This window comes from Eumetopias jubatus, unplaced genomic scaffold, assembly GCF_037043125.1.
Source record: "Eumetopias jubatus isolate StellerSeaLion01/CBP00866 unplaced genomic scaffold, mEumJub1_p1.0 scaffold_8, whole genome shotgun sequence".
Lineage (NCBI taxonomy): Eukaryota > Metazoa > Chordata > Mammalia > Carnivora > Otariidae > Eumetopias > Eumetopias jubatus.
The window spans coordinates 111,874,952-111,895,242 of record NW_028274814.1 but is presented as its reverse complement, the minus strand read 5'-3'; the positions used below and the strand labels follow the sequence as shown (position 1 = coordinate 111,895,242).

Below are 20,291 nucleotides of genomic sequence, written 5' to 3'. Positions count from 1 at the left end.
ACTTGATTGTGGTGAATTATCCTTTTAATGTACTGTTGGATCCTATTGGCTAGTATTTTGGTGAGAATTTTTGCATCCATGTTCATCAAGGATATTGGTCTGTAATTCTCCTTTTTGATGGGGTCTTTGTCTGGTTTTGGGATCAAGTAATGGTGGCCTCAAAAAACGAGTTTGGAAGTTTTCCTTCCATTTCTATTTGTTGGAACAGTTTCAGAAGAATAGGTATTAATTCTTGAAATGTTTGGTAGAATTCCCCTGGGAAGCCATCTGGCCCTGGGCTTTTGTTTGTTGGGAGATTTTTGATGACTGCTTCAATTTCCTTAGTGGTTCTAGGTCTGTTCAGGTTTTCTGTTTCTTCCTGGTTCAGTTTTGGTAGCTGATACAACTCTAGGAATGCATCCATTTCTTCCGGGTTATCGAATTTGGTGGCATATAGTTGCTCATAATATGTTCTTATAATTGTATTTCTTTGGTGTTGGTTGTGATCTCTCCTCTTTCATTCATGATTTTGTTGATTTGGGTCCATTCTCTTTTTTTTTTGCTAAGTCTGGCCTGGGGTTTATCAATCTTGCTAATTCTTTCAAAGAACCAACACCTAGTTTCGTTGATCTGTTCTACTGTTCTTTTGGTTTCTATTTCATTGATTTCTGCTCTGATCTTTATTATTTCTCTTCTCCTGCTGGGTTTAGGCTTTATTTGCTGTTTTTTCCCCAGCTCCTTTAGGTGTAGGGTTAGGTTGTGTATTTGAGACCTTTCTTGTTTCTTGAGAAAGGCTTGTATTGCTATATACTTTCCCTTCAGGACTGCCTTTGTTGCATCCCAAAGATTTTGAACAGCTGTGTTTTCATTTTCATTGGTTTCCATGAATTTTTTTAATTCTTCTTTAATTTCCTGGTTGACCCATTCATTCTTTAGTAGGATGTTCTTTAGCCTCCATGTATTTGAGTTTTTTCCGACTTTCCTCTTGTGATTAAGTTCCAATTTCAAAGCATTGTGGTCTGAAAATATGCAGGGAATAATCCCAGTCTTTTCATACCAGTTGAGATGTGATTTGTGACCTAGGATGTGATCTATTCTGGAGAATGTTCCATGGGCACTAGAGAAGAATGTGTATTCTGTTGCTTTGGGATGGAATGTTCTGAATATGTCTGTGAAGCCCATTTGGTCCAGTGTGTCATTTAAAGTCTTTATTTCCTTGTTGATCTTTTGCTTAGATGATCTGTCCATTTCAGTGAGGGGGGTGTTAAAGTCCCCCACTATTATTGTATTGTTGTCAATGTGTTTCTTTGCTTTTGTTATTAATTGCCTTATATAATTGGCTGCTCCCATGCTAGGGGCATAGATATTTACAATTGTTAGATCTTCTTGTTGGATAGACCCTTTAAGTGGGATATAGTGTCCTTCCTCATCTCTTATTACATTCTTTGTTTTAAAATCTAATTTGTCTGATATAAGGATTGTCAACCCAGCTTTCTTTTGGTGTCCATTAGCATGGTAAATGGTTTTCCACCCCCTCACTTTCAATCTGGGGGTGACTTTGGGTCTAAAATGAGTCTCTTAGGGGCTCCTGGGTGGCTCAGTCATTGAGTGTCTACCTTCAGCTTAGGTCATGATCCCAGGGTCCTGGGATTGAGCCCCACATCGGGCTCCCTGCTCAGCAGGGGGCCTGCTTCTCCCTCTCCCACTCCCCCTGCTTGTGTTCCCTCTCTCGCTGTGTCTCTTACTATTGAATAAATAAATAAAATCTTAAAAATAAGTAAATAAATAAAATGAGTCTCTTCTAAGATAAGAAGTTGTTTGAAAAAAGAAAGAAGAGGATTAAAAAAAAAGAAAAAAAAGGGAGAGAATGTGATCAGGCAGGAGACTAGGACAAAGCCATACACTAGAGATTTAGGGTATATTTTGATCTGTTAGAAGAAACTGTATCTCAAAATTTTAAAGCGAGAACAACTTATATATATATATATGACAAAAATAAGGGTAACTACTATGAAGGGATAGACTATGACTCTAAAAATGAAAGATAAAAAAGATTTTTTAAAAAAGGGATTGATAAGATGTTGGTTGAAAAAGGGAAAAAGAGGGGCACCTGGGTGGCTCAGTTGGTTAGGCGTCTGCCTTTGGCTCAGGTCATGATCCCAAGGTCCTGGGAAAGAGCCCCTCATCGGGCTCCCTGCTTGGTGGGGAGCCTGCTTCTCCCTCTCCCTCTGCCTGCCACTCCCCCTGCTTGTGCTCGCCTTCTCTCTGTCAAATAAATAAATAAAATCTTTAAAAAAGAGAAAAAGAAAAAGAAAAATTCAAAAAGAAAAAAAGAAAATTAAAAAAATTAACTTTGAAAGACTAAAGGATCATGGGAAAAAAAGCCATGAATTCTATGTGCAGTACTCCCCTAGCGCTGGAATTCTCCCGTTCTCCTTGATCGGTAAACTTGGTCTTGGCTTGCTGGCTGTTTGTGCTGATCTTCTGGGGGAGGGGCCTGTTGCCATGGTTCCCAAATGTCTTTGCCGGAGGCGAAATTGCCCCGCCCTTGCCGCCCGGGCTAAGCAATCTGCTGGGGTTTGCCCTCCGGTGCTTTTGTTACCTCCAAGCTCTTGGTACAGCTTTGGAGGACCAGAGTGTAAACAGTGGCCTCCCAATCTCCACCTGGAGGAGCTGAGAACTCGGGGCCCCGCTCCTCGGTGAGCCCCAGAGAAAAGCAGTCACTCCCGTGTCCCCGGTCTCCGGCCGCACTCCGTGCTCACCCGGCCTGTGACCGAGCATTTCTATCTCTGGCACCCGACGCCGTGTGGAGTTTCCAAACCCAGCAGATCCCTGCGGTGTGCTCCCACGCCGCTCCTCCTGAGGGAGGAAGGGGAGTCTCCCCAGCTCTGCCGCTTGTTGGGTCCCTGCTGGAGGAGCAGTGGGGTCCCGACTGGGCCGCGGATCAGTTTATGGCAACCCCGAGCTGAGAGCCTGCGCCTCGGCTCCATCGCTGCAGCCGGCTTCCCCGCTTGATACCTGGGAGCTCTGCCGCACTCAGACTCCCCCGGTCTGTGACTCCGAGGGTCCTGAGACCACGCTGTCCTGTGAGGGTGCCACCCCCTGCTTAGCCACTGGAGCGACGTCCCTCAGCAGAGCCGACTTCTAAAAGTTCCAATTTTGTGCTCCGTGGCTCCACCATTTGCCAGAAGTGGCTGGCAGAGGCCCCCTCTCCCGCTGTCTATCTTCCCAAATATCCCCTCGCATTCTCTTCTCCGCACGTCCTACTTTCCAGTAAGTGGTCGCTTCTCTGTTCAGAGAGTTGTTGCTATTCTTTTCTTCGATCTCCTGTTGAGTTTGTAGGTGTTCAGAATGGTTTGATCCCTATCCAGCTGAATTCCTGAGACCAGACGAAATCCAGGTCTCCTACTCCTCCGCCATCTTGCTCCGCCCCCCTAGCAGTTCTTTTGTCTTTGAGATCCCTACTGTAGCTTTGTGTTTTCCAGTTCCAATTTGAACTGGCTGACCCTTAGACCTGATATTCCACACTATTCTCTGAATTCTCTTCATTTATTTCTTCTTTATATTTTCTATTTCCTGGATCTAATGCCTTACTTTTCTTGGTTTACAACCTCATGTTGGAAAACACATCCTCTAGTAGCTTCCTGGAAAAAGGTACATGGGAGGTAATTTATTTTAAAATCTTTAAAATCTTAAATGCCTGAGATGGTCTTTATTTAGCCTTCATATTTAAATGATACATTATTTAGATAAGAAATGTTTTATAGAAAGTAAAATTTTATCAGAATTTTAAAAGCACTCCATTTTTTTTCTAGTATATTGCATTAATTCTATAAAGTTTAATGGCAATCTAATTCCCAGTTCTTTGTGTATAATCAGTTATTTTCTCACAGGAAGTTTTAAATCTCTAACATTTTGGATTTCATAATGTTGTGTCATAGTGTGGGTCTTATTTTATTAATAAGTTACCAGGAGTCATTTTGTAAACTGAGTTTCTTAAGTTTTAAGACATTTTCTTGAATTATTTCTTTGATAGATTTATGTTTCCTGTTCCTTGATTATTTCATTTATTAATAAATGTCTTTGTCATATTTGTGAATTGTTTTAAGTTCTTGGATTATAGCAGTGTACACAAAGACTAAAAATTCTACCCTGTGAAGCATATATTCTAATGGTAAAGATAGATAATTAAATAAGTAAAATAAAAAGTAATGTTAGTAATAAATGCTAAGAAAAAAAAGGCCAGGAAGGAAGTTATGATATAGGCTGTGTATGTGAGATTTGTGAATTTAGATATGAGGCCAGGAAAGGCTTCACTGTGAGAGTGAGGTTTAAGTTAAGATGACAGGGATTAAGGAGTTAGCTATGTAGATCTCTGGTGTAAAAGCCTTTTAGGTAGGAAAAATATCAAGTTTGAAGTACAGATGTATTTAAGGAATAGTAAGAAAGCCAGGGTGACCAAAACAAAGGAAGCAAATGGGAGAGTGGGAGGGAATGAGGTTAAGGGCAAGTGGGGCCCAAATTATGCAAGGCCTTGTAGGTAGGAAGGGGACCATTGGAGGGTTTTGAGCAGAGGAATAGCATGATCTAACATAGGTCTTAATGGAATCACCTTGGCTGGTATGATGAGACAGTGTGAATGAGGGCAAAGGTAGAAGCAAGTGTGCCATTCAGGAGGCTGTTGCAACAAATCAAGAGAGAAGTAACAGTGGCTTGTACCAGAGCAGTGGCAGTGACGATTGTGAGTTGTGGTTGAATTCTTTATATATTTTGAAGGTAGAAGTGTCATGATTTGCTGACAGACCATATCTGAGGTATGAGATAAAAAGGAAGGAAGATGACTCAGGATTTTGGCATGAGCCTAAAAAAAGAAGTTGCCAAAAACTGAAAAGGGAAAAGTACAGGAGGAGAAGCTTGTTTTTTTTTTTTTTATCTTTATTTCTGGGGAGAGGGAGGAAGGTGTAAGTTAGAAGTTTTGAATTGGGCATTGAAAGTATGAGACGCCTGTTACATATCCAAATAAAGATGTAAATTGTGAGTTTGACATTTAGATCTGCATGTTTAGGTGAGGTATGTGGGCTGGAGATACAGATGTGGAAGCCTTCAGCATACAGGTGGTCTGTATGACCACGAGATAGGAAGTGATAGCCCAGAGAGTGGGTGTAGATTATATACTCACTAGAAGAAAGGAGATCTCAGGATGGAGTCTGGAGGCACTGTCCACATTTAGAGATAAGGTTGATGAGTAAGATGAGTAAGAAACAGCAGGAAAGACTGAGAGGCCAAGGTGTAGGAGGAAAGCAGGGATATGTGGAGTTCCACAAGCAAAGAAAGTTTTCCAAGAAGAAAGGAATTATCTACTTTGTCAGGTGTTGCTCATAAGTGAGATGGGGGCTAAGAAATGAGTTTCTTTTTTGGTGATCTTGGTGAAAATAGATGTTGGGGAAGTGGTAAGGTAAAAGTTTGACTGGAGTGGATTCACAGAGAGAGGAGGGAAGAAATGACAATTAGTGGGTGTAGATAACTTTCTTAACATGCTTTCCCAAAAAAGGCAAGAAGAGAAATAAGATGGTACCCTTTCAATGAAGAAGGTGCCAAAGGTGAAGAAGGAAATCTCTGCCCTTCCTAAAGCGGAAGCCAAAACAGAGGCTTTGAAGGTCAAGAAAGTGGTGCTGAAAGGTGTCCACAGTCACAAAATAAAGATCAGCGTGTCACCTACCTTCCAATGGCCCAAGACACTGCATCTCTGAAGGCAGTCCAAATATCCTTGAAAGAGCACCCTCAGAAGAAACAAGCTTGACCACTATGCCATCATGAAGTTCCCCTGACTACTGAGTTAGCCATGAAGAAAATAGAAGACAACAACACACTTGTGTTCACTGTGGATGTCAAGGCCAATAAGCACCAGATCAAACAGGCTGTGAAGAAGCTCTATGACATTGATGTGGCCAAGGTCAACACTCTGATCAGGCCTGATGGAGAGATGAAGGTGTATGTTCAACTGGCTTCTGATTATGATGCTTTGGATGTTGCTAACAAAATTGGGATCATCTAAACTGAGTCCAGCTGGCTAAATCTAAATATACATTTTTTAACCCCTCCCAAAAAAAAGGAAAGAAGGAAAAAGAAAAAAAAAGAAATAAGATGATAGCTGGAGCTCTACTCTGTATTTTGGGAGCAAAGATTATTCAGATGTTGAATATCCTGTATTGATTTTCTTATTTTCTTTCTTGTATTTTCCATTTTTCAATTCTTTATCTTTCTGTTCTTGCTTGGGAGGTCTTTGATTTTGTCTTAAAACCCTTCGTTGACTTTTTTGTCTACTATCATTTTCATTTCAAGAGCTCTTCTTTATTTTTAGATTGTTCATTTTTCACATGAATGGTGATCTCTGTTCTTGTTCTTCATTTATCAAAAGTTCTGTTGAAGATATGAAAATTAAAGAATAAAGTAATAAAGCCTTTCAATTTTAGTGTAGTTAGCTTTTCTCTCTTTTTACAAAAAAATTATTGAAAGATAAGTAAGACTTACAAAATGATATAAAGAATAATACAACAAAATCCTTGGGCTTAAAATATAACTTTTTTTTTTTTTTTTAGTTTCCCAGTTTTGTTTTATAAGTGTAGTCTCATCCCATATTCCTAAAGTTATTTATTAAAGATTATTTTTCCCCTCAGCCTTTTTCTGCTCACTGTATTGATTCTCTATTTTTTCTAAGTCCAATCTAATCTCCGGCTTTGTTTGTTTGTTTGCTTGCTTACTTGCTTGCTTTGGTCTATCTTGCATATTAGGGCTTTGGCAAATATTTGGAGATCTTGTCTGCCCATGTGTAGCTAAGAGTGGGGCTCTAAAAAGCTCATTAGCAGGTCCGTGTGCCAAGGCAGCACTGGGTGGCTACCTGCTTTCAATAGAGCTAGAACCCAGCTCTTTCCTTGTAGACTTCCAATGTCTGTATCTAGAGGTCTCCTCCCTTGGACCATTCTGTTTTTCCAGAGGAGAATCTTGCAGCTTTCTGCTTATGATAACTGTAGACTTAGGAAAAGGGCTCAAGAAGCCTCACTGTTCAGTACAGAGATTTTCACTTAATCTCCCATTTCCTTTAGGGCATTTTGCTCCTGACCTTAGCTGTGTTTGTTATTTGAGTGAAGAGTCTTGCAGGTTCAGCTTTTTCTGGGAGTAAAGCTCTTTTCTTCTGCCCAGAGCTGCAAAGGTGTAGTTTACTGGCTGTATAGATTGGTAGAAGGGATGGGAGACATTGAAAAGCTCCAGATAGGTTATTAACTAGTCCTATTCTTGGCTCCATTCTGAATATTGGCTCCCAGAGGTACCTAGTGGTTCCAGTGTCTGAGCCTTTTTGGTGTCATATGGACCAAATCCACTCCACTCACATTGGGATGCCCCCTCTGTAGGCAATAGATTTCAGCCTTCTTCCCTCCGTTCAGCCAGTTGTCCGCTATATAGCTTCTGCCCGTCTCTCACTTCCTCACCAATTCTCTTTGTTCTGTTGGTTTTAAATTTGGGGGTTAAATATTTACATTATGTAATTTTAAAGAGGTTACTTAGAGGTAAGTATGTATATTAAATGTTCCATATTGACCTGTGACATCACTTACTATTCATTATATTACTCACCATTCAGATGTGACCTTCTCCAAGAAGAAACCCCTAGACTGAGAGAGCCAGTTCTCCCTTGGAGCTCGGACACCACTCATGGTAAGTTTCCTACGTTTCCATTGTTTTGTCTTTTTCCAGGACTATAAGCTCTAGGGAGGCAAGGATAATGATTTCTTTGTCTTTGGAGCTCCAAAGCCCAATAGAGTGTTGAATGAACAGATATCTGCAGAATTTGCCAAGTTTTTTGCAGATATCTAGTGTGGGTTACAAGGGTACAAGAGTGGATAAGTAAAATTTTATCACAGAAAAATGGTTTTCCCATTTAATAGCTCTGTGAAGCTAAGTAAATTATTCACCCTCTTTGGGCCTCGTTTCCTTAGAATTGTGATAGTAATAATGCCCATTACATAGGGTTTATTGGGGGGAGGGGAACTGAGTGCTTTAACATATATAGAACACTTAGCCAGTCTCTGTCTCATTATAAGCACTCAATTCACTATTATTATTTTAATATAAAAATAATTTGAGGGTATGTTTTTAGAGATGTTACAAGATTTTTCTTGCCTTTTTTTGCTTCCATGGAATTGCTATAACCAATGAATGTTTTTGATAAAATATTAAGAGTTAGGCCAAGGGAAGAAAGAGCCTGTATTTGAGGCCTGGGGAAGAGAAGACCTGCCTGGGGGTTGGGTCTGGCCTCTAGAGTGAGCTACTCTTGCTCTGTTCTTCCCCAAACTCTAGGAAGATGAGTTCTCCTCTCTTTCTTTCCATCTGAGGACACTGGGAGGCTTCACTTTTCTTCCTTCTGGAGATTAGTCTGAAGAAGGTAGATATTTCCTGGTTTGTGTGATACAAGCTTAGCTTGTTTGGAAAAAAAAGTAGAAGGAAAATCAAAAAGAACAATAATTTAAAAAAAGACATTAAGTTAAGGTGTGGAATAAAGGTTTTTCAAGCTACATCAAGCATGGGATTTTTATTTTTTTAAACTCTTGAGTTTAGAGGGTAGGAGGGGCAGAGCTTGTGGCATTGACTAATAAGAAAATATATGTAATCCTTGGATGTTGAAAATTTGTAGAACTTTTAAGCTTGTTAATTGCTTTGACACTTAAAGTAAACCATGGAACAGTATTGGTGGAAAAGAGTGGAAACTAACTTAAGTGTTGAAATTGAGTAATTTATTTATTCATTTATTTATTTTTTTGGTGGGGGACTGGAAACTGACACTATCATGGTACATAAAATACACATGGTTCCTACTATCACTGAGCCTAGAGACTAATGGAGAAATAGTCTTTAAGTAAAACTCTAAATGTATCATTGTAAATTATAGGGCATTTGAGAGATATTATCAGGGATTGGGGGGGTTGGTAATGTAGATTGAGGTACGAGAAGACTTTTCTTATGAAAGAATAGTTAAGCTGAGATATAATGATTGAATAGAAGTTATCCATGTGAACACTGAAGGGAAGAACATTCCAGAACACAAGAAGAAGGAACTATTTGGTGAGTTTGCCCACTACGGAGTCCTGTCAGGGTGGTGTTTGTTATCAGGACAGGGTGGTAGAGTCTGTGACTGCAGAAGCCAATGAGGACGAAAAATAGGTACATCCTTGAGAAGCATATTAAGGACATACTAAATTATTCTCAGGACTATGAGGAGCCATTGAATGACCTTAGCCAAGAAATAATCCTACTTAGGCTTAGTAAAAGATTCCATTGGCTACTGTGAGGAGAAGTGTTTGGAGACAGGCAGGAGTAGCTTCATGAGAACAGGTAGGGAGCTAACATATTGGTATTGCAGGCTACGGTGTTAGCAGTGGGAATAGAGAAAAGGGGTTGCATTTGACGCTCATTTTTGAGGGAAACCATCTGGACTCCTTGACCAATTAGATGTGGGAAAATGAGGGAGAGGGAGATGTCATAGATGACTTCTGGATTTCTGAGGGCAATTGGGAAGAAGAGGAGGTTTGAGAAAAGTATCAAGAGTCAGGGAAGAAACAGCATAGTATAATTATTAAGAGCAGTTAATAAATACAGCTGATCCCTCATTTAGGATGGTTTGACTTATGCTTTTTTGACTTTATGTTGGTGTGAAAGCAGTATGCATTCAGTAAAAACTCTGCTTTGAATTTTGAGTTTTGATCTTTTCTCAGGCCAGTGATACATGGTGGAATACTCTCTGGTGATGCTGGGCAGCGGCAAGGACCCACACTTCCAGTCAGTCATGCGATCTCAAAGATGAACAACACATAGACTTACAACTGTTCTGTACCCATACACCCATTCTGTTTCTCACTTTCAGTACAGCTTTCAATACATGACATGAAATAGTCAACACTTTATAATAAATTAGGCTTTGTGTTAGATGATTTTGCTGTAGGCTAAACTGTAGCCTAGGCTTATGTAAGTGTTCTATACTTGTTTAAGGTAGGGGAGGCTAAGCTATGATATTCTGTAGGTTAGGTGTATAGAATGCATTTTCAACTGATGATCTTTTCAACTTACGATGGGTTTATCAGGATGTAATCCCACTGTGAATCAAGGAAGATTTGTAATTACTTTTTTCCTGTTAGCCAATCCTTCAAGTTCTTGATCATGTCTTGTCTTCATGAAAATTTCTCTGACCACCTGAAGCACAAGTCAGTTGGCTATATCTCCTCTCATCTTCCAGAGTACTTGTTACTCACCTGAAGTAACATGCTGCCTCTTGCACATACTGTCCCTTATCCTGTTGTCCTTCATATGTGATGCTCTTCTCTTTATACCTAGATTTGAAACTCAGGGCAGGGGACCTGTTCTTATACTCCTTTTAATTCTCAGAATCAATTCTTAGCATTTGTACATAGTAGGCTCTCAATAAAGATTTTTTGACTACTTCATAACTGGAAATATTATCATTTTGAGAGAAATTTTGAAAAGGACATGTTATTGTTAGTGATTTTTTTTCTCTCATTCTGTTCAGAGAGAAAAAAATAGAACACGTGTATATCTAATTTCTGAAATATCTTTGTGAGGATGGCTGATAAAGAACTGTAGAATTATTTATGGTGGCTACAGTTTATTGTAATATATAAGTTTAATAAAGAGAGATTGAGAGAATTCAATGTATTTGTTGTTTAAGTCTTCGAATTCATTGTTCCGATCATGAATTAGAAGTGCTGGTCGTATTTGGAAAAACATGGTGATGGTGGGGATGGGGTGGGGAGGGGATGGGAATGAGGTGAGGAGAGATGAGAGAAGACATTAAAATACACACAAAATGTGTGTCTGTATAATACATGAAAAATATTGCAACCTCAAGAACCCAAAGAGCTCTCTCAAATGATTCCCATAATGGTACAAGTCACATCCACTAGCTTCTATGCCTTGTGGTTAATGGTGAATGTGAGGCAGGGCACGCTGACCTTGTGTCTCCTTGATAGACTTCCCCAACTGCTCCCTCATCTCAGACTGCTTGTAAAGCAGCCTCTTGCAACTTCCTTTGTCCACCATCCTTTGGAGTTTTAAGTGAGGGTGGGGACAGATGATCACTGCTGCCACTTATCTATCAGCTCCTGCTGTTATTATTAATCATAGTTTGCTCCTTGCTAATGTGAGCATTTACATGGAAATAAAAGACATTAACTGAACATCACATGTATGGCAGGATTTGGGGTAGGCTGCTTTGAAGACACAGATATGAAAACAAACCAAAAAATTTATGGTCTCAAAGAGCATGCAGTGGCAAAGTCAAGTGTGTACACAGGCATACAACTTTTCACTATGGTAATAGAGATTTTTTTTTCTCTATAGGAGGCTTAACTACTGGTATTTAAGACTTTAGAAATCAGGATTAGCAGCTTCACTTCTCCATGTTGTTAACTATGTGATCTTGAGCAAGATACTTAATTTGCCTAAGCCTTCTTTGCAATTCCACAATGAAGATAGTGATACCTTCATCCTAGGGTTGTTGTAAGAATTAAATGAGATAATGTAGTCAAAGCTTCCAGCACACATATTGTACATGGTGAGTGCTTCATAAATCATATACATACGTATAAACATGACAATCCATTCCACTTGTCTAACAAGTGTTGCATATTCATTTGCAGCTCCAATCTTTCCTTTGCAGAGACAAAGTTGATGATAATGATCTATTTCCTAGGGCTGAGTCAGACCAGTTGGACCAAAGACCCACTGTTTCTTCATAACCCATGCAGCACCCTTCCATGGATTAGCCTTCCGCCCACTCCACCCTTCCCTCTCCTTCCTAATTGCTTCCCACCCGCCCTCACAGGACTTTCCCTTTCTCCCACTCCAAAGAATTATGCAAGAGTCAGGTTGCTCTTCAGAATACATACTTACAAGAGCAAAATTAAGATTAAATACTTGGTTATTTCAAAGCATGAAATGAGGCAACTTGTCTCTCACTTTATCCATGAGTCAAGAAATTTATAAGCATGAGTATTAATACCATCTTCACTGATTTGAAATAAACTTGGTAAGTTGTTCGCTGTTTCTTGGCTTCAGCTTTCATGTTTGTAGAACAGCTGATTGTGAAATGAGAAGGTAGGGTTGCCTCTGATGGCTGGAGCTGTGTTATGGTGAACAGCATTGGGGAAGTGTCTGGTGAAAAGATCACTGTCAGAGAAATCAAGAGTTCCAGACTCTTGATTATAGATTAGACATTAAAGTACAGGAAGAAAAGGAAAGAACTGACTTTTCCAAAATATTCTCCCACTAATCCATCTTGTACTGGAAATGTTTTCTGTCTTTCTCATTTTGTCTAAAGATGGAGAGGAGTGGGGCACCTGGGTGGCTCAGTCATTAAGCATCTGCCTTTGACTCAGGTCATGATCCCAGGATCTTGGGATCAGGCCCTGCATCAGGCTCCCTGCTCCGCGGGAAGCCTGCTTCTCCCTCTCCCAACCCCCCTGCTTGTGTTCCCTTTCTCGCTCTCATTCTCTCTCTGTCAAAATAAATAAATAAAATCTTAAAAAAAAAAAAAAAAAGATGGCGAGGAGTAAAAGAATGACCAGAGAAAGGAATGGGAAGAAGGAATATCAGAAATCCAGGGTGTTTGTGTTGGGGATGGGGTGGTCAGAGTAACCGTCAACCCCAGGACTTTGCTCATATAGGCATCAAAGTTCATTGTTTTCCTTGTTTGTCCCCAAGAAAGACAATTTCCCAAAGTTAAAGGATATGCTATATTTAATGATTCACTAGCTCTATTGTACAAGAGTTTACCTGACACTTTCTGGAACAGATTTATATTTTCATCCAACATTATATTTTTGGGTGGTGATTTTTCACAAAGCAGTAATTTTATAATTTGCATAAGGGATAGAGAAGAATTATGATCTCTGAGATGAGGCTAGAATACCACTCCCAAGACTCTCCTCTCTTCAATCTATCTTCCCCACACAAATTGAATGTAAATTACTCAACATAATTTCAAATCTTAGATTTAAAAATAAGAATAAACACTTCCTAGTCACTGTCTGCCTGAGATATTACTGCCTTGACTTGCTCAGAAGGCAAGAGAGCATGTTATATATAATCATGAGTTTCCTTAAGTTAGCCCCTTCACCCATAAATAAGAAACCACAGGCCACTTAAACTGTCATCCCACTCATTTAAAAATAAGTACCGACTTTTCATTACTATCACTGTGACAGGTTTAACATATTTTCTTAGCTGCCGAAACTAGAGAAAGCATTTCTGACCATTAAAAATAAAGCCATCCATCCAGAGTTTAGCTTTTCTCTAAAATGCTACTCATTAGGCAATCCTCATTTGCGAGGAGGGAAATAAAAGGATTATGTGACGGAGAGTGACTGCTTGGAGAAGGGAGGCAGGAGAAACTCTATGTTCAGGGAAGCCTGTCTGTGTGGGGAAGTAACATATGAGCTGAGAACAGAAGGGTGACAATGACAAGCCCAACAATAATGATCTATAATTATTGAGCATTTAATTATATTCTAGTCATTTACATACATTAATTCACTATGTCCTGGGATTCATGCTCCCAACGCCTTGCTTTAAAAACTCTCTGCTCTTGTGGTTAAGTTCTATGAAGAATTGGAGAAAACCATTTCAGAAAAAGGAGTGGCAGTTGGAAAGTCTCTAAGCCAGTATGAAGCCAGGTACGTTGAAGAATGGGAGGAAGTCTAGGGTGGCTTGTGTAGAATGAGCTAGGGAAAAAAAATGTTATATATATGGGGAAGTGGGTTGGAAACCACAGTAAAGGATTTTGATTTTATACTTTATTCTTAGGACTTGTTATCTCATTCACTATTTTAGAAATTTGAGGGTAAATTTGCTTTTAATTTGTACTCTATGTAATAATTCTGAGCATATCAGGAGAACAGACACAAGATAGTTTTAAAAAATCATAATATTTTATCCTCAATATTATATAGACAATTATTGAGTGTGACAGAATTTAGCTAACAAATATTTCTAATCCTTAAAACATACAAGTCTAAATAATTCACCAGATTGAATAATATCATCCACTGTAGTCCAAACCAGGCCCATTGACCACTCTAGCAGATTGTTTCTATTAGGTGCATTTCCTTCTTAAGACATCCAAGAAAGTATAAATATTTAACAACTTTGAGCAATGTGAGCAATCATAGTTTGCTCTGATATTAAAAATGCAATAGCAATGAAAGAAAAGTCTTTCTAACAGAATACAGACCCAAATCTAGATAAATATAGCATTCTTGTCTACAAACTTCTTTCTCGGAAGCCACAAATATATTCAACAGCATTGTTTCAGTTTAGGTTTGTCCTTTTAACATACTGAGTCATTGTTTGGTGATCAGAGCTGTTTTCTCTAGCATTTCATCTCACTAGGAAATTGGCTCCTGGGTTTGATCAGACTTAACAAGTAATGTCCACCATGTAAGAAAGGACAAAGCTCTTTGTTGCTACTGAGGAAGTTAACATTCTCAGATACCACGATGGGTAGAAATAGAAATGACTTATTCTCCTGTGTAGAATTAGAGAGCTAAGTTCTTTTAGGATGATGGAGTGGATATTTTGGAAGTTCCCAATCTTACAAGAATCCTCTTTGACAGAAAGAGACAAAAGCAAAAATTAAAAACAGAGTAGCCTAATACTTAGGGTATTCAGAACATGTAAAAAAAAGAAAAAAAGACTGACCCACAAGGATGGTGAGGATTGTTTTGGGTCTGTTACTAAGGAAAGCTTGATTCAGATGTAGCCATTAAGTGTTTATTATTTGAGTCCAGAAATGGATGGGAGTGGGTAAAAGGGGATGTTCCCTCAGTAGGTTGATGTTTTTGGCAACAGTACAACTGATGTTGCAAGAAGGGAAACAGTCTCAAGATGAAAATCTCTTACAGGTTGGCATTTGCCCAAAACTGTAATGTTGACAGGGAAGTGTGGGCACACCCAAAAACATCCTGATTAAATTGCAGGTGTTGTGCAAAACCAAGTGGGAAGAGCAAATATTTTATAACTAGTAAGCAGAATCTGGCAGTTGCCTTGTATATAGTGTATGAGATTATAAAATCTTAAGGCACAAGGATATTGTTTTCTATTTCTGTTGTAAAACAGAGTTTTGCCCGGAGACTCATACACTATTTGATTTGGAAATGACTTTTCAGATCATGTCTGCAGAAATAACTCCTTTAGAATAAAATCTGAAATTGAACTCCGCTATATAAAAACAGATGGTATTTTATTAGTAAAAATGACTTTATAAGTGTAAACTGAACATATTTACTCTTTATATAGTGAATAAATGAAACTAAAGGAGTTGTTTTGATTAATACAAAACCTTGGAATCAGAGCTACTATGGGGCACTCATGATTTTGTGAAATCCAAATCCTTAGCACCTCATTTATTTTAGTATTTTTGTGTTTTTGCATATGATTACAATATCTTGATTTAGACAGAAAACTAGTTGCAAGTGGGAGGTTTCACAGATCACTTTGTAATCTCAGGATTTCCTTGTGGGAGAACCCTTTATTCTGAGGTCCATTCAAAAATGAGTCAAACTGGAAACACAAGTTAATACATTGGTGGTTTCCAATGTGCTGACATCTGGCTTATAACTCCTTGGAGTGTTCTAAATATTATGATATTTAAAATGTTTCCAAACTCCTTAAAATGCAAATTGAGTCCAATATCTGTTGAGCCCTTTCCACAGAAGGTCTTCCACAGAAACCCAGGGCTCCAAAGTTGTTAGTGGTGATGCGGTAATTACTTCAGGCTTCTCCTGAACTGAAGCATGTGCAATTGAGCAAAATAAACAAGCTTAACAGTGTTAAATAAAATAATTTATATTCTAGCTAGGAAACGTCACAGTTGAAACTAGACTTGGGGCCTCTTGACTCCTGCTTGATTTTCATGCAGAGTGAATTCAACACAATACAGCAATGGTTCACTTATTGTCAGTTTTATTCATTTAGCACTTCATTAGGGCAATGCCTTATGGGCTCCCACTCTATCTTCTTAATAGATGTTTCACCAGCTAGATTGAAAGTCCCTTGCCCAAAAGAACTAAACCCTGTATTTCTCTGTAGCCACTGGTATAGTGTGTGTATAGTAGGATATTAGTGAGATATTGATTATGCCTTAAAGAAATGTACCAACTTATTCTCATATAAACATCTATTACTGATAATTGATATTGTTTTGTTGATGTTTCAAGCTGTACCATTTTCAGGGCATAGATGGATCTACCCACATTTTTGTTTAAAATTTCATGAAATGATGTTATGTACTGTTAGAGAACTAAAGGGATATATATTGAATAGCCACTATGTCCTTAGTGCTGTAGAAACCATCATGCCAAATGAGTAGCCATCATTGCTGAATTTGACATTAAATTGGGCTTTTAATTAGGATGGTTAATATTTTCTTCTTCTCTTACTTGGAATGGTAGCATTCAAAAATTGAAATATTGTTAGGTCTGGCTTTATGTTGTGGGAAGATTAAAATTCCTTCTTCAGAAATATCCTGGCTTTGCTTCACAATATTTCATGTCCCATTCTTAATGGGAGGATTATTACCCATCCAAGTAAAAGACTTATTTAGCTCTTTAATTTTCATAACAAGATTTCAATCTTATTTTTTTCTAAAGTGTTAGATTGAACTGTGTAAATTGGATGTTTTTGTAAATAAAAAAATAAAATCGAAAATTAGCAGTTTCATGTGGTTCTGCTTAGTGTATAAATTCAACTGAAATCAACAAGTTGTTTGCTATCCCAACTCTCATCAAAAGCTCTACGGATAAAAGTGGTAACAATAGCGGTTTGCTTTAAAGCCCAGGCTGACAAACTTTCTCTGAAAGGGCCACATAGTAAATGTTTTAGGCTCTGTGGACCCACAATAAGTATGTAGCAACTACTCAACTCTATTGTTGTAGCATGAAAGCAGCCCCAGACATTAAGCAAATGAATGGCTGTGGCTGGGTCCAAATAAAACTTTATTTATAAAACTAGGCTGTGGATTGAATTTGGTCTGCAATCCGTAGTTTGCTCACCTCTGGCTTAAAGGACAGAGAAATATATCCTTGGATTATGTTGTCTTGGTATGAATTGTGAATGAATTGTCTTTGCAGAATTACCTTGTGGTGGTTAGCTCTCGGCTTTCATGGGGGAAGATGTTGAGAAACAACCTTAAAATTCTTTATTACATTTGCTCTGGGGATATTACACAGAAATATTATTCATATGATTAACCCGTAATGTACCTCAAGTATTTCTCTCATAGCTAAGATCTAGGTAATGATTTGTTTCTTTCCCTGCATTTAGGTAATGATTTCTTCCTTTCCCTGGTTTTTATGATAATAAAAACTAACTGACTGGGTCCCATTTTTTGCTTTTGCTACCAGGAGTAACAACACCAAATCCGAGTTTCATCTACAGCCACTATGGGGCCATTTATGTCTGTAGAGGTGAGACTCCCTTCTTTCTTATCACTGGCTTTGCTTTGACTATATATTCAAATAGAATTTTCCCTGACTTTAGAAATTTTGAATTGTAACCCACTATTCTCTTGTGTGCTTCTTTGTTGTAAACAGACTCAAATTCTTGCTTATCCTGTTTGAGAGTAAATATACAGAGTAGGTACATGATATCTTTTCATATCTGAAGATCAATTTCCTGCAAACTTTTAGTATCTAAGGTGCTCAAGTATAGACTATTGAATTATTTTAACCCAACAAATAATATGAATATACTCTTGCCCTCAAGCAGTTTATAGTTCCACGGGGTGGCGGGGGGACATACATATAAATAAGTAATGACAAAGCTACAAGGTAATAGTCATTATGGAGGTTCGTGTACCCTGGAGCTTGGAGCTTGAATTTTTAAGGAATGATACTGTTGCATCATCTTCCTCCTTGGCATGGTGAGGCCAACTCCGCAAAAACAAATCTTTTGTGAATAGTCATTACTTCTTATGGAAAAGCTTAAAGGCATATAAGCAAGATGATGTTTGATGTTTTGCTTTCCTGTATTAACAAGCTCAAAACACTCTTCTACAATTAATGCAGAACTTAAGATCTACATTTCAGAGAAACATGAATTTCAACCAAGATTTATTTTGTACTTGTTAAAGCCATTAGTTTCTTATATCTAAATTAGTCCCTGAGTATTTCAAGGATTTGAGTTTATACTACTGTCCACCAGCTTTTTTCACCAGGAAAGCCAAAATATGCCTTCATGTTATTTCATACACATGAGCAAGGTTAGGCTGGGTGATTAAAAATTCGTAAACACTGTTTTAATTACATTAAGATGACTCATAATACAAGAAAAAATGTTATTTATAATTATTCTGCCTCAGTAAATTAAGCTATTGTAATTGTTTCTTTAATTCATATGCAAAATATTTTAACAGTTTAAATCAGTTTATGTTGTTTGTATTTAAGCAATTAAATGTAAGATTTTTTTCCACCAAGCCATACATTTTTATATTTATAATTTTAATGTCTAAAATTTGTTCATTCAGCAAATATTTTATTGCACACCTATTATGTGCCATGATCTGTCCCATATGCAGGAGATACTTTAGTGAGCAAGATGTATAAGGTTCTTGACTTCAAAAAGGCTACATCCTCATGGGAGAAGATAGATGATAAACAGAGACAAATTCTTTTATTTATTTATTTATTTATTTATTTATTTATTTATTTATTTATTTATTTTTATTTGACACAGAGAGAGAGCACAAATAGGGGGAATGGCAGAGGGAGAAGCATGTGCCCACCTGATGCAGGGCTCAATCACAGGACCCTGGGACCATGACCTGAGCCGAAGGCAGACGCTTAACTTAGAGACAAATTATTTAAAGATATATTTAAATAGTGATTACAGCTATTATAAAAATATAACACAGAAATGAGACAATGAGAAACTGTTGGAGGGTAGTGGTGGGTGGTAATCTCTGAAGGTTTCTGTAAAGAATGGTGAGAAAAAACCAGTCAAGTGGAAACCTAGCAGGGAACAGCAATTATTTAGAATTTATTTGAAATTCCCTATGGTTAGGAAATAAAATTATTCACAAAATTTTAATAACAACAATATTGCAAAAAAATCTAATTATATGTATTTTTTATCCTCTTCGTTCTTACCTATAATGGGAAAGATACCTTTTAACAAATCATCATCAAACTACGTGGAATGATTATATAATCAGTTTGGTGCTCTTGTAGATGCTTCGCTGTGAAGTCCTAAGCCTGTTCCTTTGGAGACTATCACGAGTTTCACTTATTTTCTCCCATGACAGAACCTGAGGCAAAGACTTCATGGCCCTGACCTCCTGGAATGCCACCATAATGGAGTAAGGACCACGGATGTATATGGAGGGTTTGGAGTGTGGTTTAAAGATCAAATAAGAAAGAAGGAGGCAGATCGTGGGAAATGAGGCTCCCACTCACTAGTGGTAACCTGACTATTGACTGAAAGATGATACAGTATAAAAAGTTGACATTAGAAGTTGCCCTATCACTCCCCGCTCAGCGGGGAGTCTGCTTCTCCCTCTGACTCTCCCCCTTCTCATGCTTTCTCTCTCTCTCTCTCTCTCATTCTCTCTCTCAAATAAATAAATAAATAAAATCTTAAAAAAAAAAAAAGAAGTTGCCCTATCCTTTTTCTATAAGTTTATGATCAGCTAACAGAATGAGAATGTTCTCTATCTGGTAATGGACTATACTTGGATGGCTGTCCAGATACAGTGGTGTGCCACTGAGACTTTAATTCTAAGAATTTTCTAAGAATTCTAAGATTTTAATTCTAAGAATTCATTCTTAGAATGAATGCTCTGAATTGAGATTTCTAGGTCAATGGCTATTATAGATTATGTTTGTGATTCTTAATATAGGACTACACTGTTTTCAAATAGGCTCTCCTGTACCAATACACTTAGCCCTCCATGAGCATCATCTAAGGCTTATGTTGCCAGACTGATGTGTAAAATACAATTTAAATTCTTGCCTGTAAGCACTGAATTGGGGACTGAACAATTTAATAGGCCATCTGCTAAGTCTGGATAAAAGCACATGCTGAATACCTTCATGGATGATCCAGTCTAAAAGCCACCGTACAGCACGTAGCTTCCTTCCTGGGGCAGCCCTCCCTACCTATGTGGCTATCGGAGCAGCCTATAAATCCTGTATCTTCCCTGTATATAGATCTCTGGCTTCTCTAGGTATCACTGGTAGCCATTCTCTGGAAAA

At 38.2% G+C, this 20,291-nt stretch overlaps 1 long non-coding RNA gene and 1 pseudogene across 1 annotated transcript; both read left to right on the top strand.

Annotated features, from left to right (window-relative positions):
- Positions 1–5,561: 5,561 nt before the first annotated feature.
- LOC148163800 (large ribosomal subunit protein uL23 pseudogene) lies at positions 5,562–6,034 on the top strand (annotated as a pseudogene).
- Positions 6,035–7,618: 1,584 nt separating this feature from the next.
- Positions 7,619–19,469, top strand: LOC114210959 (uncharacterized). Its single transcript, XR_003609626.1, has 3 exons — positions 7,619–7,692; positions 17,445–17,507; positions 19,343–19,469. It is a non-coding gene; the product is annotated as an uncharacterized LOC114210959 (long non-coding RNA).
- Positions 19,470–20,291: the final 822 nt, after the last annotated feature.